Genomic DNA, 25,465 nt, shown 5'->3' with positions numbered 1-25,465 from the left:
TATATGTGTATGTGTGTGCTGGGAATCCAAACCAATGGTTTTGCACATGCTAAGCACCAGCTTTACTAGTGAGCTACGCCCTAGCTCATATGTTTATATTTCCAACAAAAATCATATATAAACATAGATCTGTGAGTAATGCTGTTTCTGTTGAAGTATATATATATTCAAAACCACATGAGTTCTGTGCTAGTCAGGTTTTCATAATTGTGACCTAAATACCCAACAAAATCAACTTAGAGCAGAAAAAGGTTTAGGGGTTGACCATTTCAGAGGTTCAGTCCATATTCAATTGATGTCATTACTTTGGATAGGAGATGAAGCAGAGCACCAGGACGAAGGACATGGAAGGAGAAGCCGCTTCTTTCATGGTGGCTTGAAGCAGAAAGAAAATGGAAGGGGCTGTAGGGAAGATAAACCCTTCCTAATCACACCACTGGTGACCTACCTCCTCCAGCCACACCCCACCTGCCTACATTTACACCCCAGTTAGCCCATCCAAACTAGGATGGATTGGTTAAATTATAGCTCTCTTAATCAAATTATTTCACTTCTAAATATTTCTGTGTTAAATTGAAGTGTTTGAGACACCTTATATTGAAGCCATAACAGCTCATGTTTATGTCACAATGCAAAATGCATTCAATCCATCTCCAGAGTCCCTATAGGCTTAATAGTTTCAGAATTACTCCAAAGTCCAAGTCCAAAGTTTTCAGTGAGACTCAAGGCCAACTTTTGACTGTGAGCCCCTATGACAATATCAAAAGCAAGTTACGTACATCCAATATATGATGGTACAGATTAAATATCCCCATTCTAAACAGGAGGAATAGAGGCATAGAAAGAAGGAACAGAACCCAAATAAGACCTTAACCTAGGTGGGCAAACATTTCCTGTAGGTTCATATCCAACATCTGGGCAGATGATGGTGAATTGTTAACTCCAAAGGTCTTGGGCAGAGCCCCACCCCTATGGCCTTGTTGTTGTGGCCTATATGGCCTCTCTTTTCCTCTGGCTCTGCCTACAGTTAGCAGCTTTCCTTGGCAGACACTCCACATTCCTGGCATCCCTTAATCTCCTGGGTCTCCACTGTAGCTTTGACTTCCTTCTCACAGCTTCATACTGCACCCTTTCAGGGACTTCCCACAGGGATATTAACTCTGCCACACTTTGCCTAGCCTCCCAGGCCTTCCTTTGAAATCTTGGTGGAAGTTTCCAATCCCTTAACTCTAGAATCTTGCATTTACACAGAAACAACCCTGCATGGGTGATGCCAAAGATTGCAACCAGCTCAGGTGATACCTGGGCCCCCTGAAGTGGCTTCTAGGTACCTGTGCCACTTAGAAGCATGGTGAAATAACTTCCTTGCCCTCCTGCCCTGTATAAGTAAAGTGCACCCCCAAGGTCATTTAAATGAGTTTTCACTTCTATATCCTTGAGCTGCAGTTGGTATGGTTTTGCTGATTCATGAGATGCAGTCAAGGTGTCTTTCTGTTGTCTTAGTGCCCAGTACTTAACTTCTCTTTCATGATGGTGCCATACCTTTTTGGCCACAATTTTACATGTACTTCTCTAGTCAACTTGTAAGTTTTAAAAATCCTCCTCCTTCACTACTTTTTGCTCCTGATTCTAGCAGTAAACCTGGCTACAAACTGCTAGCAATAAATTCATGCCACTGCCTGATTGCTGTGCATGGAAGCACTGGGCAAGCATTTCACTACGGAGTCACTCCCCAACCTGTTAACTGTCTTGTTTTGCACTGTGTAGAGTACAGGCATCCTTGTTTATACAGAGAGCTCTACCCAGTCCTTCTCAAGCACCACTCTGCTCTCATGCCCTGAGTCTGGTTAAATATGTAGATTCTGTTTCTCTAGGACTGAGGTAGAGCCCCAGTTTCTTCTCAGGAGATTCTAAGAGGAGGTCTTCATATTGATGCTGCTGGTCCTCAGACCACACATTGGGTATCAGGGCTCTCAGGTAATCCCACTTCATGCCCTGAGTCCTTTACCAGCTCCCGATTCCCTATGAGCAAAGTTCCAGTTTCTGAGTGAGGGTTTAGCATGGGCCTGTTCTGCTCTCTCTGTACTCACTTTATCTTCCTCGTCCAACACCAGTTCACATTCACATTCACTTACACACAAAAAACATTTAGTCCTGAACACTGAGCTTCTTATTCTACTTTCCCAATGAGATCTTTTTATTTCACACTTTGTTCACCTTGTTCTCCTACCATGAGTGATTTTCTCCTCTTAGCTCATCACTCCTGTTGGGCCTTTGAATATTCTACTTAAATCATCTTTAGACTGGGTTATAAGTCTCCTGTTTTGAACCCAAGAAACCTTAGTTAAATTTATTCCACATTGTATTCAGATTATTGGTCTTATGTCCTGATTCTCTTTGAAGCAGAACACACTCTGCTAGTGTATACTGGGTGGTAATCAAATGCATAAATTAAAGTGATTCTTCTCATAAAATATTTTAATAACAGCTTTGAGCAGTGGTTTTCGCCTTTGTTTTCTGTGCCCATTAGTAATAACTCCTATGCAAAGGTAGCTTAGCACTTTTTTTAAACCATGGAATAGAACTAGCCTTTCCCTCAGTAACTGTGACCAACTCCTTGGCCAGTTACTTGACCTTTAATGCATATCTGTAAAAGAAAGAAATAATAATATTTCAACTGCCTTTAAAAAGTAGTACAAAAATTGAAATTAGGTTACCTTTAAAGCATTTATTACAAAATCATAAGCTGCCAGGATTATTAATTGTATTGTCAGAGCAGAATGAAAAACAATCCTAAAAAGATAGAAGATTAGAGTGGTTGAAGAATAGGGTGTAGGACCTTTGTTTGAATATTTAGTTCATTATTAGTTCTTAAATATGAGTGTAGTTACAGATTACTTGAAGAATTTTAAAAACTATGAGCTCACAGTACTGACTGCTAGAAATTCCAGTTCAATATCTGGGAAGACATTCCACTAATCTGCATTGTCAGTGAACATTTTACTGGATTTTAGAATGCTGATGCTGGATCCTTTAGAAGCCCTAGCTTAATAAGAGTATGGAATTTAGGTTCCCCTACTATCATGCAGGTAATATGAGATGAAAAGTTTGTTCAAAAAAATTAATTTGAGCTATAGGAAAATGCTCTAATGAGAGAAATAAAGTATTTTAACAAGAATCAGATTTTAACGGCTTATTATTTTTCTTCTTTCTGCATAGGATGTCTAATCGTGATCGAACAATCATCTTCACCATTCAACAGCCTCGGTATTCCATCTTCAAGCTGTTTGACAGCCTCACCTTATTGGCTTCAGGAAAATTAATGTATCATGGTCCTGCACAGGGGGCTCTGGAGTACTTTCAAACAGCAGGTGTGGTTGACCTTTTCACGCGCTAGATCCTTCATTCATAGACTCCTTGGTAGAGTACCGGGGTCCACAGGAGTGTTGCTTGATATCTGTGCAGACACACCTTAGGATCCCCCACTATAAAACATCTTCAGTCAGTTTCATGTTAACTTTTGCTTCATTTTGCAGCACCTGCTTGTTTTTTAGGTCTTTTTCTTGTTTGTATTTGAGTGTACATGCATGTGTGTGAGTGTTTTTACTAGGACATTGTTCTGCTTCACAGTTATGATGTTCTTTCCCTGAACATTCAATGATTAACTGGTTGGACAAACAGACAGTTTCACATTTATGGTAAGGCCCAACATTATTATCTTCTTGACCATTGTAAGAGATTATGGTTTTTTAGCTTTCCTCCTGACCAGTGATCTTGCTGTGCCTTCATGAGGGCTCATGGAGATGCTACTTTATTTTCTAGTAAGATTAGGTTGCATATTTAGGCCCTGAATGGATTTGAGTGACCCATTAGTCAATAGAATGACCGATCTTAAATCTGATTTTGATGTGCCAAAATTTTGGGGCTACATCATTCTTTGTATTTCAGGTTGAATTACTTGATTTTAGAAAATGGCTCACTCAATCTGCTTCATTTTAGAGATATTGGTTGTGATTATAGATGTTTCTCCATGATCCCATATACAGTTTAAATAGTCACTAGTTATTTTTCTTAATTTTTATTTAATCTCTGTCATTTAAAAATGATCTACCATATATGGGTCTGGGGAATCCAGTGTAGATGAACTTAAGCATCAGATCTCGGGCTAAAATCAGATAAGAAGCTGAGGTGAATTCAGATGTGTTCTGCTGGTCATGATTTAGCAAGAGTGTTGCTATAGGGATTGGTTGAATATTTGGAATGATGGCAGGTGGATCTTTGTATTTAGATGGTGGAGAAACAATTGTTGCTGACATGCTTCCATTATGGAATTAAAAAAAAAAAACTCAGAGCATACTGGACATGGGTATTTAATGCTTTTTTTCTTGGACTTAGTTTTAGATTTATAAAGTTCTGATAAGCATCAGAGCATTTTGACAGCTCCTTGGGTTTCACGATTTATGATAGTTGAAGACTAATGTAAGATGTTCTGAAAGGATAAATTAGGGGAGAAGAAAGGCAGAAAATGAGAAAGAAGTTGTTAGATTCGACTTAGCCTCACCTCCCTCACTCTCTGGAAGTGAGTCCTCTTTATTTTCTAAGACCATTGGGTTGTGTTCTTAGGTGGCTTTTGTTCTCAGGTTACTCTGGTGAGGAATACCAAAACCCTGCAGACTTCTTCCTAGACATCATCAATGGAAAAGTCCCTCCTATAAACAGAGAGGAAGAAAATGAAGGTTTGTGTACCTGTTCGATTCACAGATATTTGCCTGATTGGTTTGGTTAATGTTTAACAATATGGTTGGCTGGAGTAGTAGCACAGTGGTAAAGCACTTACCTAGCATGTGTAAGGCACTGGGTTTGATCCTCAGCACCACATAAAAATAAATAAAAGTTCATCAACAACTAAAAGAAATTAAAAATGTGGTGGCTCATTAAAGCAGGGCTTTTTGAATTCAGGTTAATGTGTTGGTGTCACACCAATCAACAGATAGACTTTGTTGACCATGAGTGCTGTGCATTTTTTTTTAATTTTATTTATTAATGAATATTTATATGTTACTGACAGTTTTCAGGGGAGTTTCCATTAAAAATAAACATGCTCGTTTTTATAATATTTAAAAATGAGAATCTTATTTTAATGTAGTAAAAATCGAGAAACAGATGTTTATATTAAGAAATAGAACTCTGTATGGTAAAAAGTAATTTTAAGAATTAGGTTCCAATCAGTTAGGAAAAGGTTAGTGAATTTGCTGTTTGCCACAAGATAATGACAGAAGTCAGGTCAATTAACAAGTTTATCAATGTGTTTAACAATGCTAGTACTTTTTCAATATTCAACCTTTAGAATTAAGGAGTTAACCAAGAAACAGGAAACAGAAAAACACTTTAAATCAGTTGTTAAATCTGTTAATAATACTTCCCTTCTTTATCCACTTTTATTCCAAAGCCGAGGAGACTGAACAGCTTTTGCAGAGAGAAAAACCAGTAATAGAAGCATTAGCTGAGTTTTATGCCAACTCGGCCTTCTACAGAGACACAGAAGCTGAATTGGAGCATCTGTCAGGGGGTCGGAATAGCAGGAGTTTGGCCTTCAGGGAGATGACCTGTGTCACCTCCTTCTTTCATCAACTCAGGTGGATTTTCTGGCGTTCATTCAAAAACTTGCTGGGTTTCCGTTCGGTCACTCTTCGTCAGGTAACCTGCAGACTCATGACTGTGCTGTGAAATACTGATGTGGGAACAGTTTTGTTCTAATGTAGTCTGCCTCAGGATTGTGTGTATCTTCTACCCACCCTTCCATCTATTTGTTGTCCCTACTCCATTGAGGATATAGTCAATAGGACAGGTAAAAATTAAGTTTTTACTAAAGAAACATTTTTAGTGGTTTCTAGGACACTATCAGAAGTTTTGTTTTTTAGAAGAGATGTAATATATAATCTGAGTACAAAAAGATTTTTGGGGTTCAATCAAGAATTGAACCCAGGGAGGCTTAACCCACTGAGCCACATCCCCAACCTTTTTTATTTTTTTTATTTTGAAACAAGGTCTCTAAGTTGCTTAGGGTCTTACTAAATAGCTGAGGCTGACTTTGAACTTGAGATCCTGCTGCTTCAGCCTCCAAGGTCACTGAGATTCTAGGCATGAGCCACCCATTCTCAGTTAGAAAAAGAATTTTTAAATTAAACTAAAAGCAATGTCAGTCACATTTAGGGTGTTCTATTAGTTGGCGTCCTTCATATATTGATTTATTCCACAACTTGCAAGAAGATCATTTGCTGCATTTTGGGGACTCTAATATGGTGATGAACAAAGTGAGTAAAAATAACAATCTCTGCCCTCATGGAACTTACTTTCTTATCAGGGTAGAGAGGTGGTAATTGGACAAATAAAATATACAGCAGCTCAGATGGCAGCAGGGCTATGCAGAAAATTTAAGCAGAGAAGCAATAGAGAAGGGGAGGGAGAGGGCAGGCAGTTGGTAGAAGAAAGTTGGTTTGCAGTTGAAATCAGGCAATGAGGGACACCTGGTGGCACTAAGTACACCTGAAGGAGGTCTGGGATGTACACTTTCTGACAGAAGAACCTGTAGACAAAGTGTTCTTCCTTGTAATTGACCCTCCTCATTGAGAGATTCTAATCTTTGAAAATAGATATTTGTAAATAGATATTTCAAAGAGTGGGCTATTTATACACAGGTAGTAACTAGAGTTAATAAGGCAACTCATTGTCCCATTATCTTTCTCAACTGAGATGAGATAATATTCTTTTGCTCTTTTCACTGGTTCTGCAGTGGTTGTTGATTATTACTCCTTATGTTTTTTTGTTATACTTAACCCCTGTAACACATGAAATCCTAGTTGTCCTAGTCGATTGGGCTGTTATTTATAAGGGAATCAATCTTACTGGTAGTTTTTTAGTTATTTTATTATCAGTCATTGAATTTCTCCTGAGTACTGAAAGAATATTGTTGGCTCTAATGAAATACTGCTAACTACTTCACATATACACTGTAATTTTCATATACAAGTCATCACTTTCTGAGTATATCTGAGATCCTATATCCCCATTTGAACATACTGTCATTGCTCCAAATATTTTTGATCCCTATGACATTGACATTTCTGTTGGAACCAGGCAATTAGGTGTCTTAAAAAAATAATTTATGTCATTTGGAGACACATCTGGTGATTTAGATGCATCAACCTGGATTTCCCATGATGGAACAGTGAGCTACAATGAGTTGATTATTTAAGGTGATTCATGCATTTAATTTTTCCTACTTGCCCCTCGAAGTGGCTTATAGTGCTTTATATAAGACACGTAGATGGTAGTTGTGCACAGGGCATAATTAGAACAGAGCGACTTTCAATAAACCAGGATCGTGTCTTGGGATTACATGTTCAAACTCTTTGTCTCATCAGTGTATTCAGTTCCCCAAAAGGAATTCCAGCAATTGTCTGAAAAGTAGTAGTCTCTAGAAGAAGGGTAGAACCTTGTAGCTCCCTGAGATTAAAGGAGCAACTCTTGTTCAGGTTTGTAATAGGTATAATGTAGTACTATATATATATATATATATATATACCTACAGAAATATAATTTTTAGTAAAGGGCCAGTTGGAAAATCTTTCACAATTTTAATGTATGAAACTACATGTTCACTGGCACAAAACTTGGGAGCTCAGTTCAACTCTGAAAATTTGCTCCCCAAGTGTCTTCAGCACTCTGCTACCCTGTGTGGCAGTGTCCAGTTGACACTGAAAGGAATGTTAACTTGCAGAGTCATCTGCTCTGTTGTCCTATCAGCTCCCAAAACAACAGATACTTTAATTTTCAATTTAATTTAGAAAGCACACTAATAATACACAGTGTTTTGTATTCTCTTAGGGACTCTGGCCAAGCCATTTAAAGTGTTGACAATCTCAATGGAGAGATTTGATTATGCAGCCAAATATTTTGTAATAATCAGTGTTGTGGCGGCGTGCAGTGGCTCACATCTGTAATCCCAGCAGTTCCAGAGGCTGAGGCAGGAGAATCAAGAGTTCAAAGCCAGCCTCAGCAAAAGGGAGGCACTAAGCAACTTGGTGAGACTCTATCTCTAAATAAAATACAAAAAAAAAATGTTTGGAGATGTGAATCAGTGGTTGAGTGTCCTGAGTTCAATCCCAAGTTGCCCTCCCCCCAACAAAAAATCAATGATGTGCATGCAACAATTTTACCTCTAATCAATTTTTTTTCTTTTTTCTTTTTCTTTTTCTTTTTGATAAGCTATGTTACACAGTCATTTTGGCACTGGCTGTAGGTGGCATTTTCCTTGTGTTCAAAAATGATTGTACTGACATCCAGGTTAGGTAAGTAAATTTGGATCTTTACTTGAGAAAATGCTATTACTTTTTTCAAACGTGTAAATATCCTTTAAGAATTTGAATTTATGATAAGTATAGAATAAATGTTACTGTTTAATTCTGGGTAGAATGAGTTGGTACATTAAAAACCAAATGGAAGACTAGTCTTTCTTTTTATCAGATGCATGTATATACAAATGTACCAGAAAACTCTGATTTAGCCTTTTAACCATTCTTTTTAAAATTTTTTATTTGTTCTAATTAGTTATACATGACAGTAGAATGCATTTTGACAAATCATACATAAATGGAATATAACTTTTCATTTTTTGGTTGCACATGATATAGAATCACACCCTTTATGTAGTCATTTAGGCACATAGGGTAATAATATCAGATTCATTCTACTATCTTTCCTAACTCCTTATTATCCTCTCCCCTTTCTTTAATCCCCTCTGCCTAATCCAAAGTAACTCTATTATTCCCTAACACCCCCGTCATTTATTGTGAATTAGTGTCTACATATCAGAGAAAGCATTAGGTCTTTTTGGTTTGGGGGGGGATTGTTGATTTCACTTAACATGATATTCTCTAGCTCCATCCATTTACCAGCAAATGCCATTATTTCATTCTTCTTTAAGGCTGAATAATAATATTCCATTGTGTGCATATACACCACATTCTCCTTATCCATTTATCTGTTGAAGGACACCTAGATTAGGTATCCATAGTTTAGCTATTGTAAGTTGAGCTGCTATAAACATTGATATGGCTGTATCACTATAATGTGCTGATTTTAAGTTCTTTGGGTATAAACTGAGGATTGGAATAGCTGAGTTAAATGGTGGTTCTATTCCAAGTTTTCTATGGAATCTCCAAACTGCTTTCCAGATTGGTTGCACCAATTTTTAGTCCCACCAGCAATGTAAGAGTTCATCTTTTTCCTCACCTTCTTTCCAACATTTATTGTTGCTTGTATTCTTGATAATTGCTATACTGACTGGAGTGAGATGAAATCTTAGAGTAGTTTTGATTTGCATTTCTCTAATTGATAGAGATGTTGAACGTTTATTTATATATTTGTTGATTGATTGTATTTTTTATTTTTTAGTTGTAGTTGGACACAATAACCTTATTTTATTTATTTATTTTTATATGGTGCTAAGAATGGAACCCAATGCCCCCCCCACATGCTAGGCGAGTGCTCTACTCTGAACCCCAACCCCAGCCTGATTGAATGCAAAACTCTTCTGTGAAGTGTCTGTTCAGTTTCTTAGCCCATTTATTGATTGGGTTATTTCTTTTTTTGGTGTCAAGGTTTTTTGAGTTCTATATATATCCTGGAGATTAATGCTCTATATGAGGTGCATGTGGTAAAGATTTTCTCCCATTCTGTAGGCTTTCTCTTCACATTCTTGATTATTTTCTTTGCTGAGAAAAACCTTTTTATTTTGAATTCATCTCATGTATTGATTCTTGATTTTACTTCTTGCACTTTAGGAGTCTCATTAAGGAAGCCAAATCCTAAGCTGACATGGTGAAGATTTAGACCTACTTTTTCTACTATAAGCACAAGGTCTCTGTTCTAGAGCCTAAGTTTTTGATCCATTTTCAGTTGAGTTTTGTGCAAGGTGAGAGATAGGGACATAATTTTATTTTATTACATATGGATATCCAATTTTCCCTGCACCATTTTTTGGATAGGTTATCTTTTCTCCAATGAATGTTTTTGGTGCCTTTGTCTAGCATGAGATAACTGTATGTGGGTTCATCTCTGTCTCTTCTATTCAGTACCATTAGTGGAATCAAGTATATTCACCTTGTGGAAGTACCACCACCATACAACACCAGACCATTTTTTCATCTTCCTGAATGAAATTCCCATAAAACAGTAATTTCCCATACTTACTTCTCCTAAGTCCTGCCTACCACCTATCTACTTTGTGTTTCTGAATTTGGACACTCTAGGAATCTCATATACGTGAACTCATAGTATTTCTCTTTTGGTGACTGACTTATTTTCCTTAACATTATGTCCTCAGTGTTCATTCAAAATGTAGTATGTGTTGGAATTTGGCTTTTCAGTCTGTAAAATGCTTATGTATTTATTATATTTGGCTTTACCCATTCATTTACTGATGAAAATCTGGGTACCTCCAGGTTTGAGCTCTTGTAAGTAACGCAGCTATAAGTGTGAAAAAATCTCTTTGAGTCCTGCTTTCTGTCTGGAGTAGACTCCCAGAAGTGGAATGGCTGGATTATATGGTAATTCTGGTAATTTTCTGAGGAACTGCCAGGCAGTGGAAGCACTGTAGCAGCACCATTTTACATTCTTTGTAGCACACAAGGGTTCTAGTTTCTTCACATCCCCACCAGAACTTCTTACTTTGTCTTTTGCTAAATATTAGAGTTCCACTGGGTCTTTGGTAAAATGTACAGTCCTTTGTTCATTTTAAAATTGGCTTGGTTGTTGCTATTGTTGTTGAGTTGGAGATCTTTATATTTCTGGCTTATTAATCTCTTATTAATCAGGACCACTTTCATTTTTATGTATTTTGAAATCTCACAGGAAGGTGCCTGTCCTAGTCAAGCATAATTAAAGGCTTTTGGATAGTTGTGTGGTTGATGTCTCTAGTAATGAGCTGACTAAGGATTCCCTCCATTGTCCGTATTTTCTTTCCACATGTCTTTCTTTCATTACTCCACTTTAAAACTGTGTTAGTGTTATGGTCTAGATATGTGATACTCCCCAAAGCTTCTTTGTTAATGCAGGGATGTTTGGAGATGAAATGATTGACTTATGAAAACTGTAATCTAATCAGTTCATCCTAGTTTGAATTTTTAATATTTATTTTTTAGTTCTCGGCAGACACAACATCTTTGTTGGTATGTGGTGCTGAGGATCGAACCCGGGCCGCACGCATGCCAGGCAAGCGCGCTACCGCTTGAGCCACATCCCCAGCCCCATCATCCTAGTTTGAATGGCTAAATAGGTAATAACTGTAGGCAGGTGGGGCTAGATGAGGAAGGTCAATGGAAGATGAGACCTGGACGAGTTTAGAGTTTATTATACCTGAATCTCTTTTCCTTTTCTCTCTCTACTTCTGGCCATGATGAAGAAAGCAGCACTTGTACACCACACCATTACACCATGATCTTTTGCCTCAAAATCCATTGGGCCTAGAGCAATGGACTTTGCCAACTGTGGACTAAACCTCTGAATCTATGAGTCAAAATAAACTTTTCCTCCTCTAAGTTGTCAGATAGTTTGTTCTCACCAATGCTAAGCTAGATAACATAAAAATCAGCACCAAGAATAGGGATTTTTCTGTGCCTAACCTGCTCATGTAGTTGAGAAACCTTTGGAAATGGTTTGTCGTAGGAGTTTAGAAAAGTTTGGAGATGCAAGCTGGAGAAGGCTTAAAATATTGTAAGCAGAGCTAAATGGGCTACTATGGCAGAAATTTAGAAGACCAAACTGCAAACAGGGCATGGACATTAAGAACTGTGATCATGAGGTTTCAGAGGGAAATGAGGACTCTCTTGGGAATTGGAGTAGAGACTATTTATGTTACATTCTGACAAACAAGTTGTCTACATTTTGCCCATGTCCTCAGATTTTCTGTGAGGCTGCATTTAAAGGTGAAGGATGAATTAATCTAGTGGAGGAAATTTTATGGCAGTACAGCATTCATTCAGGAAGTGTCATGGCTTACTCTCAGATTTTGGCCAGGTTTACTGTAAGAATCAGGAGTAAAAAACAAAGAAGGAAGATTTTTTTTTTTAACTTGCAGTTCGGCAAGTTAAATGGGTAATGTTGGGTGTGTAGTAGTCAGGCCAAGAAAACTGTGATTGTTGAAGAGATTATAGCCACTAAAGAGAGACTAAGTACTTTAGACAGAGACAGCAGGGAAGATAGTTTGAAGGCATCTCAGGAATTCATAAGATTACATCCATTGCAGGCTCAAGGATGTAGAAAGAAAAATCACACTGAGGAAAGATTGTGGGTGCACATTGCTCACATAGTTGGGCCTAGGAAGTTTTTTCACACTTATCAGCTGCCCAGGCACTCAGAGACTACTACAGCCATGATCCCAGTGGGACCAACTACTGCACAAGCTAGCAGCAGACCTTGATATCATCCATGTATTGCTGGTTCTGCCAGAATGCAAGATAAGTTATTCAATGGATCATAGAGGCTTTCAACTGAGATTCCAGAGGAAGTTCTGTGAGACCAGGTGACCTGTAGGATGGTTGGAATCCCTAAAGGCTGCCCTGAGAGGGTAATGAATGAAGCTGTAAAGATGAATGGAATAGAGACCCCAGAAATGAAATGCCAGTAGTGTGGACTACCTGCTCATAAAAGCTCCTGACTACAGAGAAACCAGGCTAACAGAGAGGCCATGTGCACTACAACTTGCAAGACCAAACAGTCATGGTTGCTCTAGCCTTTTCGAGATCACATCCCACCACCATATGTCTTAGATGCAATAAGTGGAGTTTGGGGAGCTTCTTCCTGGCTGGGTTTGGGTCTTTTCTGGTTCTATGCTTTCTTTCTATGCCCCTAATCCTCCATTTTGGAATGGAGATATATACTCTGTACAATGCCATATTGGATATCTGTAATTTTCTTTTGATCTTTACAGGTGCTTGTAGCTAAGAGTTTGCCTTGAATCTCAAATGAGATGTTGGACTTTGAATTTTAGGCACTGCTATAACTGTTAAAACTATGGGGACTCTTGCAGATGAACTAAGTGCATTATAAATTATGAGATGAACGTGAGCTTTTGGGGGCTAGGAATGGTTGGAATATTAGGTGTCCCACAAAGTTCCTATGTTAATGTAGGAATATTTGGTGGTGAAATGATTGCCATTGTGAGAGTGGTAAACTAATCAGCACATGTTAGTTTGAATGGGCTAACTGGGTGATAACTATAGGCAGGTGGGGAATTGCTGGAGGAGCTTGGTTACTGGGAGAATGCCCTAGAAGGGTACATCTTCCCTCTACCCCTTTCCTTCTTTCTTTGCTTCTTGGCTACCATGTTGTGAGCAACACTCCTTCTGCCATGATGTTGCCTCACTTTGTGTCCAGAGCTATGGACTCAACTGACAATAGACTCAAACTCTGAAACCATGAGTCAAAACAAACAGTTAGAAATCTTCATTGCTATGACTATAATACTCTACAAGAATTACTTAGAGAAGGAAAAGTTTATTTTGGCTCACAGTTTTAGAGGTTCAGTTCATTGCTTTGGGCCCAAGAATGAGGTAGAATATCACAGCAGAATGGCAAGACAGAGGAAAGCTGCAAATTTCATGGCAGCTAGGTAGCAGAAAGAGATAGATGGATAGATAGATAGATCCAGAGATAAAATATAATGCCCAAATATAAGATCTGAGTAGCCTACTTCCTCTAGCCATGACTCACTTGCCTACAGTTACCAACCATATTCCTTTCAAATTAATAATCTATCAAATGCATTAATCCACTAATTAAGTTGAACATCCCTGCATAAACACATGGATTATTGAATATTTAAACAATTTTGAGCTCTATTTATCTTTCTATCATACATTACAATTGATATTTGACATTTGGGGTAGTTAAATTGAAAGTGATAGTACTGTTATAATCTATAAATTAGCCTAGGCTGCCATAAAAAAATATTGTAGAATCAGTGGCTTAAACAACAGAAGTTTAATGTATCTCAGTTCTACAATCTGGAAATCTGAGCTCAGAGTGTCATTCCAACAGGATGAGGCTCCTGTGAGAATGCTTCATTCCTTGCAGATGGCAGTCTTCACTCTGTACCTTCTCCTGACAGAGCATACTGGGATGTTTCTTCCTCTTATCAGTACAGTAATCTTGGGCTCTCTATTCTCATGACCTCTTTTAATTTTATTACTTCTCATGTTACTTATATCCAAATGCCTTCATATTGGGGGTTGTTGTTTCAAATCAATTTTAGTGAACACTAAAATTTTAGTTCAGAGTAAACTAAGACCATGAATTTCAAAAAATGTGGAATTATAGGGGTACCAGAGGAGAGACCTCATGGAGTTGTGCCCTTTCAGTTTCAACCAGAACAGTTCTTCACTTTTTAAAGAAAGATATAATTAATGTTATGTCATTGTGGAATCAGTTCTGTGGGTAGAAATCAGACCTACCAGCATTGACTTGACTGTGGTACTTTTGTTCCTGTTCTGTCCTGGCAGAGCCTGGGGACTCTATATACTGATTGTCTTCCAGTGTTTCAGCAGTGTGACAGCTGGGGAGATATTTGAGCTCGAGAAGAAACTCTTTAAGTGAGTAGCTCTCTGTTTCTAGAGGGTACATTAACAGCTTTTGGTCACACTGGTCATCTCACAAATATGTCCAAGGATGTGACCCTGGGGGATACAAGAATTTTTTTTTAATTTATTCAATTGACAAAGAGTTTAGGGATCTGCTGCTGCATTGGGGCCTTGGAGAATAACAGTGTCACCTTCTTCACATTCAGAAATGGGGAGGAGAAAAGCCCCTGTTACACTGAGATTAGCCCCTCAAGTGCTGCTGTTCAGGCAGAGGCAGCCTCAGAGGAGCAGCAGAGTCTCTGAGGAGAGTGAGGAGAAGCACACTGTGTCCCTGGAGGGGTGATGTGGCCCAGAGTGGGCGGCAGGAGGGGTGCTGTTATGAGAGGGTCCCAGCAAGAGCCTTGGGGGCTGATGCCCCAGGGAGGCTGCACCTGAGGAGGAGAAGGGCATTAACCAGGGATCAGCCTGGAGCCTGTGGGCAGCTGCAGTGTCAGACCTGGTGGCAGAAGGAGTCTGCACAGCAGCATTTCATCTGGGCTGTGCCTTCTTGGACTAATCTGGGATGTGTGGTGTTTGTTTTTTGTTTTGTTTTGTTTTTTCTTTTGTTTTCTGTAGACATGAGTATATCAGTGGATACTACAGTGAAAAATCTTACTTCTTTGGAAAACTGTTATGTGATATAATACCCAGGAGAATTTGTCCAAGTTTTATATTTACTTTTATACTATCCTTGATGTTAGGTAAGTAACAAGGCAAAAACAGTGTGCCTAAATCTTGGATATGAGGTGATGCTAATTTCTAATTTCTCTTTCTCCAAACTACAAAACAAGCCAAAAGCTGGGGAAGTACTGTACCCTGTTGAATATAGCTGCTAAATGTGGGCATTGTTTTTTAGACTTTTCCTGTCAAACGTGTGTGTATATATTTTCCTGAGGCTTGAACCCAGGATATAAATGTGCTGGCCAAGTACTCTGACACTCCACTACATCACAAGCTATCATTTTGGTTTATTTTAATTTGAGACCTATTAGTTTTGCTTAGTTGTCCAAGCTAGCTTTGAACTTGCAAGCCTCTTGCCTTAGTCTCTGGAGTAGCTGTGTTTTCAGGTATGTGCCCCTGAAACTGACCCAACCAAATGTTAATATTGTTTATAAAACTACATGGTATTGAGAAATGCTGTGTGTCATACACAAATATGGAAGGAATTATAAAACTATATGAGACTATGCTGGAAGAACTGGGATATTTATTGCCTGTCCATCTACATATCTTCTCTTGGTATCTCTCCATTTCTCTATATGGAGATAAAATACAGATAGTAATATCTAAAGAGATATATTGAGAGGGATAAATAATCTACATACACACATTATTCTCTCCCTCTTCCCTTCTTTGTTGAGAGAATGGTGGCTTTTGAGGTTATTGATTTAATTAAAATACTTGCTTGGTGAGTATAGACACAAGTGTTTGTGCATCATGTTCAGGTTCCCCCCTAGTTTCATTGCATGAGTATTCCCATATCTCTCTCTCACACACACACACATAAACACACCAGAAATATCTATTTTTGAAACATACTTCAAAGTAAGAACCACTAATAGAGACTAATTAAACCTTTCCTTTTACAAATAAGAGGTGTCATAAACAGTCATGGAATCTAGATCCCCAGACTCCTGATTTTTGTTCTTGCAGCTGTTCAAAAATCTTCAGACTGTATGATCCAGATCATATTAAGAAACACAACTTAGCCCCATTCTCTATGACCATGTCTTAGGTGGTTTGTCTAGAGGGTCTTAGGTTGCTGAGATATCTCCCTTCCCCGAGGTATTAAAACTACTGTGACATTGTGCAACCCAGTCCCAGTTTCTTCATTAATGCAGTTGCAGCAAATAATGCACCAGGGGACATGAATATGCTTTGAGAAATTTCCTCAGATAGTAGAATTTTGGCCATTTTTGTTGTCTATATCTCTCCATCTCAGCAACTCAGAAATCGTTCCCAATTACACATAGTTGTTACATGGAAAAGTTATTTGCAATAAGTGTAATGAAGAAAACTGTATGATAATTTTACATGATTTCATAGAGGTAAATAATAAAATTATGACTCATGATAGTTGGATAGTGGGTAACTTTATTCTGATATTAGTTTAGCAGAATGTTATAGTGTTATTTGACTAATAAATAAGTTCTAATACTAGGTAATCTAGGCCACTGGACTGACCCTTTCTTTTCCTTCTAAGGATGGAAACTAGGAGCTTTCTTCAGGACGATGTTTATTGTTTTGCTGGTGGCTTATACCACCAGTTCCATGGCACTAATTCCAGGAGCAGGTGAGAAGGCAGATATAAAGATACTTCTTGTGATTGTCTATTTTATGTTTATGCTGGTAAGTGTGAACTGTGCTTCTCTGAGAAGGAAATTTTCTCCTGTTCCTTCTTGCTCCTTCAACTTTACTGTAAAACCTGCTTTGAGGATTTTGTACATGAGGCTTGGATGCTCTTAGGATGCCAGATTTCCTCTTACTCTTTTAGTGAAGTTACTATAACTTTTAATCATATCCTCACTAATGAGCTTTTAAAAATACTTTTTGGTGATATATTATGAACCCTTGATAAATTGGAAACCAGAGTTGTGATTGGCTAATTCCCTCATAAAAACAGTTCTCTGCCTTCCTTTTATGCTAGTGTTAGAGAACTGACAGCTGTTCAACCAGCAGAGGTGGTTTGGTTGGATTCACTTCTCTCCAAGTTCAAAGTGAAGATCCTTGAGAAATTTAATAGTGTGTAACATGGGGAGGCTAACTTGAGTGCCACTTATATTTTCAAAAGGAGGATTTTGAAAATCGTGGAAAATTCCCAAACCTAGAGTACAAGATCGCTTACTTTTTGGCTTTCTGAGAAACTCTTTACATCAATATACTTTTGCTTTTAATGGTTACTTAGTTCTAATCTTATATGCCCCTAAAATCTATACTCACAATGATGAATCAACAGATGAATGGAACTAGTTACCACATTTCCCCACTATGATATCAATTAAACTGGAGATCTTAAACTATTAATACACACATTTTTTCTGCTACAGTAGGAGAGATGTCAGTCAATGATAGGTAGTTAGCATAAGCTCTTGGCAAAGTATAATTCTTCCATTTCTGAAATTGGCAACTACCAATGTATATTGTTGAGAAAACAGTAAATGCTGTTTATAGTTCCTATGCTGTCATCCAATAAATAAAATGTCTTTCAATAAATAAAGATGGTTTGTTTGATTTATTTGATGTTTTATAGATTATTAGGCAAAGGTCTCTATATGGAACTTTAAAACCAGTCAAAAAACCACGTTTCATTGAATGATGTTGTGTTATATGCTAAGCACTTGGTTAGGTCAAGTCTAAATATATGCAGATACACCACAACCTTGTCCTTGTTCTGCATATCCCAGTGCACCTCACACCCATTAGGACAAGTGTTATATAAACCTTATACTTGTCTTTTGTGTGTCTCCCACTGTCCTTCTTGTCTTCTGCATTGAGATACTGTTTTCTAATAAATTTAATTGGATTAATGACATTTTCTGTGTCATTAATTTTCTGTGTCATAATGTGATCATCATATTATTCTCTTTATCTGTTCTAGGCTTTGAGTTACTTTAAACCTGAATTCAAAACTTCATTTTACTCCTAAAGTCATAAAGAGTACAAACCCCTGTAAATAATAAATATCAATATATGGAAGTAGAGAGGGGTGTGTGATGCTCAGGGTTGTTCTGGTACATTTTCCTAGATTTCTAGGTTCATTAGGGAAACAGAGAGTGGAGATATAATTCAATTAGTCAGTATAGTTGGCCCTTCTAGCCCACTAATCTTCATTGAGAGATTCAACCAACTTGAAATAGAGACTTTTCAAAACAAAAATTATGTCTCTATTATATATATACATTTTTCCTTTTTTGTTATATTTTCCAAGTTTCATGTAGTATTAGGCATCAAAAATATATTAAAATGATTAAAAATATACAGGGTGTGCATATTTAAATCATGAAGAATATTCAGCATTACACATGAATGCCATAGTGTTTTAAAAATATGTGACATGAGCATCTGTATATTTTTGAGGTTGTGAGTGGGGGTGGAGTGGTCCTGTAACCAATCCCTGATTGATACGAAGGGGTTGACTAAACTTCCTAATCTTCAATTGTATACAGTTATAGAGAAAGTTGAGAATATCTTCTTGATAATTAAGGATCCTCCAAATAAGTGAAATACATAATATAGATTGTAGTTATATTGTTCTTCCTTTAATATCAAAAGCTGTTGTAGCTCTGCAGAGGTACACATAAAGGATTAAGATTAGTGTTTAGAAGTAAGTGGAAGAAATTTCAACAATGAGTTGATCCTTGCAGAATGTTTAGAAGGTTGTAGGGTTCTAGGAAAGGGTCTTGTCAAGCATTCCTCCTGAAAATGCTGAACCAGTTCTGACTCTTGGGGTTTGCTTTTTGTAGGTTTTCTTGGGTATATCGCTGAATTTTGGAACCACAAAACTTTGGCTCTCCTGGCTTCAGTACTTCAGTATTCCTTATTATGGCTATATGGTAAGTTATCTTCATCTTAGTGTGGGGAATAGCTTGGGAAAGCTGGAACAACCAAAATAAAGCCTAATCATTTCATTTCCTCAGCCATGAGCTGTGAATCTCTCCCATCCCAGAACTGTCTTTCAGGAGCAATGCATGAGTATTTCCTGTTAGCCTTGGCCAACACAGGATCAGGGGGTTTTCTGGGATTTCCTCAGTTACACTATTGTTGGCAGAAGATGAAGTTGGAGAGAAAGGTTGAAGGAGAAAGATTGTCTCATTCACAAAAAACATTATGTTTTAGTTCAATAAGGAAATAAATGAAGGATGGGAGACTAGAAGACATAGCTTGCATTGGAAGGGAAATTAGAAAAGAAATAAAGACCATAGATTACTCAGAGCCATACTGGTTTTAGCAAGTTAGTCAGATTCAAAGAAAGTTATAGGTGGTGTTACACAGTGTAACCAAGTTTCTAACTCCCAGAATTATAAGTGGTCTTAATAAAAAACAAGCAAGAAAAGATCATTACCATATCTAAACAATGTTCACTGAGCACCACTGTATTATTCCAATTATAATGTTTATGGGATTATAAAATTGGAAGAAAAGAAGAATGGAGTACGACATAATAGAACCAGAGGTCTCCCTTTATCTCAATGTTAAGCTTATCAATTGCCACGGAAAATTCTTTAGTTGCCTTGATGTGACAAAATTTTTATAGTGAAACTTGGCATTTTTTTTGTTGTTGTTAGAAGCAATAATAAAGACTGAACTTGAGAACATAAATATGACAATTCTTTGGTCACTGGGTTTTTGTTTTGTTTTCTTTTCAGTAGTAGGGATTGAACTCATACCTCACATATGCTAGGCAAGCACTTTACCACTGAGTTTCCCAGTATTTATTTTTTTATTTTTTATTGTGAAACAGGGTTTAACTGAGTTGATTTGCCCAGTTTGGCCTTGAACTTGCCATCATCCTGCATGAGCCCTTCCACCATCTGAGATTCCAGGTGTGCATCTCTGCACCTTGCTTTTGGAAACATTTTGAAATTTAGAACTGTTTACCTTTCCTTGTTCTCCCTGTGCTATAGGCTTTGCTGCATAATGAATTTTTGGGACGAAACTTCTGTCCAGGACTTAGTCCAACAGAAAGCCGTGGCTGTGCCAGCTATGTGATGTAAGTTTCCCTTCAATGTCATAATCAGACTTCTTAACACTGCCACGAGAAGAATAAAGTCCCCTGGGCTTAAAGCTGGTATGAGACCTTTCAGGGTCAACAAACCTTTCTGACCCTCTTTTCTCACCCATAAATTGAATCACTGTGCACTAGTACATGTGCACAAGTTGTACTTGTATTCTTCTATTTAATGTGAAGAAATGTTCACTTTGGAACTTTTGAAAGATTGTTTTGATGTTTTGATTGTGGGGTGAATTCTCATTTCTTCAGAACATTTGAGTTTGAAATTGGCTGTTTCATGTTTAACAAGGGTTCATATTCTCTGAGCTGAATGGGTTATATGGAGCCTGAGACCTCAGCACGTGCACAACAGGAAGAGCTAAGTGGGGGATAGGAGCATAAATGGAGTGAACATTGGCCCAAAGAGGCTGGTCCTTTCCTCTGCTTGTGCACGTGGGAGACATCATGAAATCACAGGCTGTACACTTGTATATATGTGTGTCTGTGAGTTGTATGCATGTAAACTGGAATACCCCCTATCAAAGGATGTGTACTCTCTTAAAGAAGGAGGAACACAATTTCAGCAATTGAGAAGGAAGTCCCATTTTTGCACAATGTCATCAAAACAGAAATGCATGTTATAACAAAATCAGAGGATATTGGTTTAAAATTTTAGAAATACTTTCCTTTTCAAGGATGTCAATTATTTCATTTTGTTCCAGAAATAAATAAGGGAAAATTTGCATACCAAGGCTGGTATGCAAAATCTGTCCTGGATTTTTCAAATAGTATAGAAATAATTCTTGGTAGTTACACAAATTTTTATTTTGAATCACTGACAGGGAAACTTCTGTGGAAAGGGGTTTTCTTTACCCTGTCCACTCTCTTTTGTGGGATCTGGTTGTGGCATCTTTGTAACACAAATTCAGTGCCACCCTGCTGGTGAGTAGATGGGAAAAGTGGGACAGACAGGGAGAAGCCACCACAGACTACATGACCATTAAGGTTATTGTCCACAAGAGGAAGGAGGATCTTCCCTTACAGCAAAGAGAAGCCAGGGATGTTTTTTAAACTGCTAAATTCCAGAAGATGCCTAAGAATGGCAACAGGCAACAACTGCAGCTGAACCTGGTGTTTTAGTGTCAGCTGCTTTTCTAATCTGTGCCAGGACCACTCCATCCTGCTGTGCTCTAACTGGTACTTAGGATTGGAGTCTGATTCCTGGCCTTGCTGGTGATGTCCCATTGCTGAGTATCTGTGATGTTCATTACAGTCTTGGTGCCAGAGCTGCCAGACATGGCTCTTGTAGAGCTCCCCTCTGGTCCTAGTTTTTGAATTCTTAACTTGTATTTTTTGCCTGGTTGTCTTGGGGGTGAGCAGAAGTTCAAGGATCTTTACTTAACTTGGTAAGGTGCACAGTTATCATCAGGTAAAGCTGAGGGTTCTCCATTGGGAGTAAGTAAAAAGTTACATGATCAATATTTCCTTTGAAGAGAGTAGCATTATGGATTTGGAAATGAATGTGTTTGAGAAGGCTAGAAATTTGGTTCCCATTGTGGATCTGTAAAATTGGCCAAGTTAGTTAAGCCTAATTCCACCCCTTTTTTAAATGTGTTTAATATGTATATACTGCTGGATTATGTAGGATTTAACTAAGCTCTTAGGTACAAGTTGCTCAGCTTAGTATCAGCCACAACTGTAAGCACACAACAACTGTTAGCTATTATATGTGAAGGGGTAACTCCGCATAATTTGATTAACCTATAGGTTTCTCTAAGAAGTCATAGTGAATATAGTCAATATAATTTGATATTTGGTAAGAATATAGTTATTTTTGTGTGTGTGTTTGTTAAATTTCAGATGTACAGCAGAAGAATTCTTGACAGTCCAGGGCATCAATCTCTCTTGGGGCTTATGGAAGAATCTTCTGGGTTTGGCTGTTATGCTAATTTGCTTCCTCACAATTACCTACCTAAAATTGATATTTCTTAAAAAAAATTCTTAAATCTCCCTTTATTTGCTATATATTACTCTCACATTAAAAGGAACATCTTGACTTAATCATCCAATAAAGTATTTTTTGTTTGTTTTGTGTGTGTTTGTGTATGTGTGTGTGTGTGTGTTTATGTGTGTGTGTGGTCTTGTGTTCAGTTGCCTTCACAATGTCATTTAGTAACAATTATTTTTAATAGAAAATATCAAAAAAATTATACATAAATGAACTCAAGCCCCAAACTACTGACATTATGCATTATATACTAGTTTATCTGGTCAGTTAATAACCACAGAAAAGGAATCCAGTCCATTTAATTTACGTAAAAAAAGGAGAACTGCAGCCAAGTGCTGTGGCACATGTCTGTAATCCCAGTGGTCTAGGAGGCTGAGGCAGTAGGATCACAAGTTCAAAGCCAGCCTCAGCAACTTAGAGAGGCCCTAAGCAACTTAATGAGACTCTGTCTCAAAATAAAAAAAAAATAAATAAATAAAAAGGGCTGGGGATGTAGTTCAGTGGTTAAATGCCCCTGGGTTCAATCCCCAGTACAAAAAAAGGGAAAAAGAAGAATTGAAACAGGTGGCAAGCTACTAATACCTCTGGTACCAGTTTCCTCATATTCAAAATAACTAGGTAGGTTAGTAGTTTTAATAGTCTATAAGTCTATGATCTGCTATTGTGTCATAAATACCAATCATGAATGCAGTCTTAGAAGCATGAAATATAAAATATGTTGAAAAGTCAGTGCTATTTCTAAGGTAAAAAAAAAATCCATACTGATAGAAAATCATGTCTTCAATGAGTGAATTAAGTTTGGTGGTACTTACTGAGCTCAGGAGTCCACAAGTGGCCAGGGGTCTGGGAATGTGACTTTTATGGCATTACTGGGACATTCTGCTCTGAAGTCACTTCACTTCCCTGGATGTCTCCGTGGTATATAATCTGATTACATCCTGAAGAGCTTTGCTAAGACCCAGATGTCTGGCCCTGCCTATCCCCTGCAGCAGTACCAACAGAGTTGTCCCCAGGAAGAACTCACTAGGGCTGGGTTTGGCCATTTCCAAGGTCCTTCTCAGCTCTGAAAATGTTACACTTATGCTTTATTAACTGTCACATCTGTCCCTGCACAGGATCCCCCAGCTACCTCTAGACCTCATCTGTTTCCATATACTCTCTTCACTCGAATCTTCATCAGTAACAGGGGAATGTTTACCAGTAAAATGGAAATATGTTAAAACCTGTCTTATACTGAAGGATAATTAAACAAAAAATAGAGTTCAGTCAATTACCATACAATGAAGACACATGTGCCACCCCCAGAGCAGGTCAAGAAGTAGAACGAAACCAGCACGTGGGAGCCCCACATGCCCCTCTCCCAGTTGCTACTTCTTCCTAGGCTTCTTTTTGAGATTTCACTGTGTATTCCTCTCTGCTGGTGCTATCAGAACATCACTGGAGTTCAGGTGGGAGTCCTAGTGTGCAGTTACATACTTAAGTCTCCCTCCCACTTCTTAATAAACTCTTAACCTTTAAATATTTTCAGATTTATAGAAAAACTGCATGGATATGGTGGAAGTTCCAATGTGCACTTTGCCCAGATTCCCACAGAGTTAATGTTTTATATACCAAGCTACATTGTTCCAAGCCAAGAAATTAACACTGGAACATTAATTAACATTGGGACACTCTCTTCGGATCTCACCACTTTCCAGCTAATGTTCTTTTATTGTTCTTGGATCAAATTCAGGGGTGCACATTGCATCTAGCTCCCTTTGTAAAAGCAAATACTTTCAGGAATTAAGAGAGCTGGTGGATCATTGGAGAACAGCCCCATGCGACGGTGGTTGCCTTGGAATACCACATAGCCAGTCTGTGGGTACCCTGCTACATCATATTGCTACATCAGTCTGGAGACATAGCTTTATATTTTTATCTTTGAACTTAACATAGTCAGATTTTTCACTGCCATGACTAAAGGACCTGACCAGCATAATTGTAGAGGAGAAAAGGTTTATTCAGGGTCCATGGTTTCAGAGGTCTTAGTCCATAGAAGGCTGGTTCCATTCCTCTAGGCTTGAGGTTCACCGAAAATCATGGAGGGAGAGTATGGCAGAGATCACACCATGATCAGGAAGCAGAGAGGAAAGTCTCCACTTGCCAGATATAAATATATACCCAAAGCCATACCCCATCCCCAACTCCTCCAGCCACCCCCTACCACTTCAGTTACCACTTCAGTTACCACTGTTAATTGATATCAGGGGATTAATTCATTGATTGGGTTAAGACTCTCAGAACCTAATCATTTCTCCTCTGAACCTTCTTGCATTGTCTCACACATGAGCTCTTGGGGGATACCTCACATCCAAACCATAATAGAACTTTAAGGATCATTTTGTTTCTTATGATACAAATGATAATATTGTATCTGTTTTTTTCTGGTTATTATATGAACATAAATCTCAATTAACTATTCCTGGTTTTGGTATCAGCCTTTTCATTAGTAATCATACCTCCCTCATAGTTCCCTATATTCACAGTTCCTCAGTCCACAAAGAGAAACACATGTCTATACTTATTCACAAAATATAGCTACCAGAACAACCAAAAATTATTTATACTTTTTAAATTAATAAGAATTCAAATATATCCTGTTATATTTATCCTCTTTTTATTATAGTCAACATTTTATGTAATTTTTATTGTGGAAAGAAAAATCATAACAAAAATTAATTATCTACTTCATTTTTAAATTAAGGAATATTTTTTAAATGTGATTTATTTTTCATAAGGTAAAAAACAAAATTGAAATCATTCCCTCTAAAAACTGGAACAAGACAGAGATGCCTTTTTTCATCACTTTTATTTAACATAGTTCTTGAAACACCGGCCAGAGCAATTAAGTAGATGAAAGAAATAAAAGTGATACAGATAGGAAAAGAGGAACTCAAATTAGCACTATTTGCCGATGATATGATTCTATACCTAGAAGACCAAAAAATTCCATGAGAAAACTTCTAGAACTAGTAAATGAATTCAGCAAAGTAGCAGTATACAAAATCAACACCCATAAATCAAAGGCAT

The 25,465-nt window shown here is 37.8% G+C and overlaps 1 pseudogene across 1 annotated transcript in view; it reads left to right on the top strand.

Moving 5' to 3' along the window:
• LOC106145280 (broad substrate specificity ATP-binding cassette transporter ABCG2-like) overlaps nucleotides 1–22,461 on the top strand; it is an 81,817-nt pseudogene extending 59,356 nt beyond the window's left edge. The window contains exons 8-17 of the transcript XR_013426084.1: nucleotides 3,220–3,371; nucleotides 4,641–4,736; nucleotides 5,450–8,084; nucleotides 8,269–8,351; nucleotides 14,562–14,651; nucleotides 15,255–15,379; nucleotides 16,882–16,971; nucleotides 19,142–19,231; nucleotides 20,303–20,388; nucleotides 22,249–22,461. The product of XR_013426084.1 is annotated as a broad substrate specificity ATP-binding cassette transporter ABCG2-like (transcript). The remainder of the gene's footprint in view (nucleotides 1–3,219; nucleotides 3,372–4,640; nucleotides 4,737–5,449; nucleotides 8,085–8,268; nucleotides 8,352–14,561; nucleotides 14,652–15,254; nucleotides 15,380–16,881; nucleotides 16,972–19,141; nucleotides 19,232–20,302; nucleotides 20,389–22,248) is intronic.
• Nucleotides 22,462–25,465: the final 3,004 nt, after the last annotated feature.

The sequence above is a fragment of the Ictidomys tridecemlineatus genome, chromosome 9 (genome assembly GCF_052094955.1).
Source record: "Ictidomys tridecemlineatus isolate mIctTri1 chromosome 9, mIctTri1.hap1, whole genome shotgun sequence".
Classification (NCBI taxonomy): domain Eukaryota; kingdom Metazoa; phylum Chordata; class Mammalia; order Rodentia; family Sciuridae; genus Ictidomys; species Ictidomys tridecemlineatus.
This window is presented reverse-complemented; position numbering and strand designations above follow the sequence as displayed.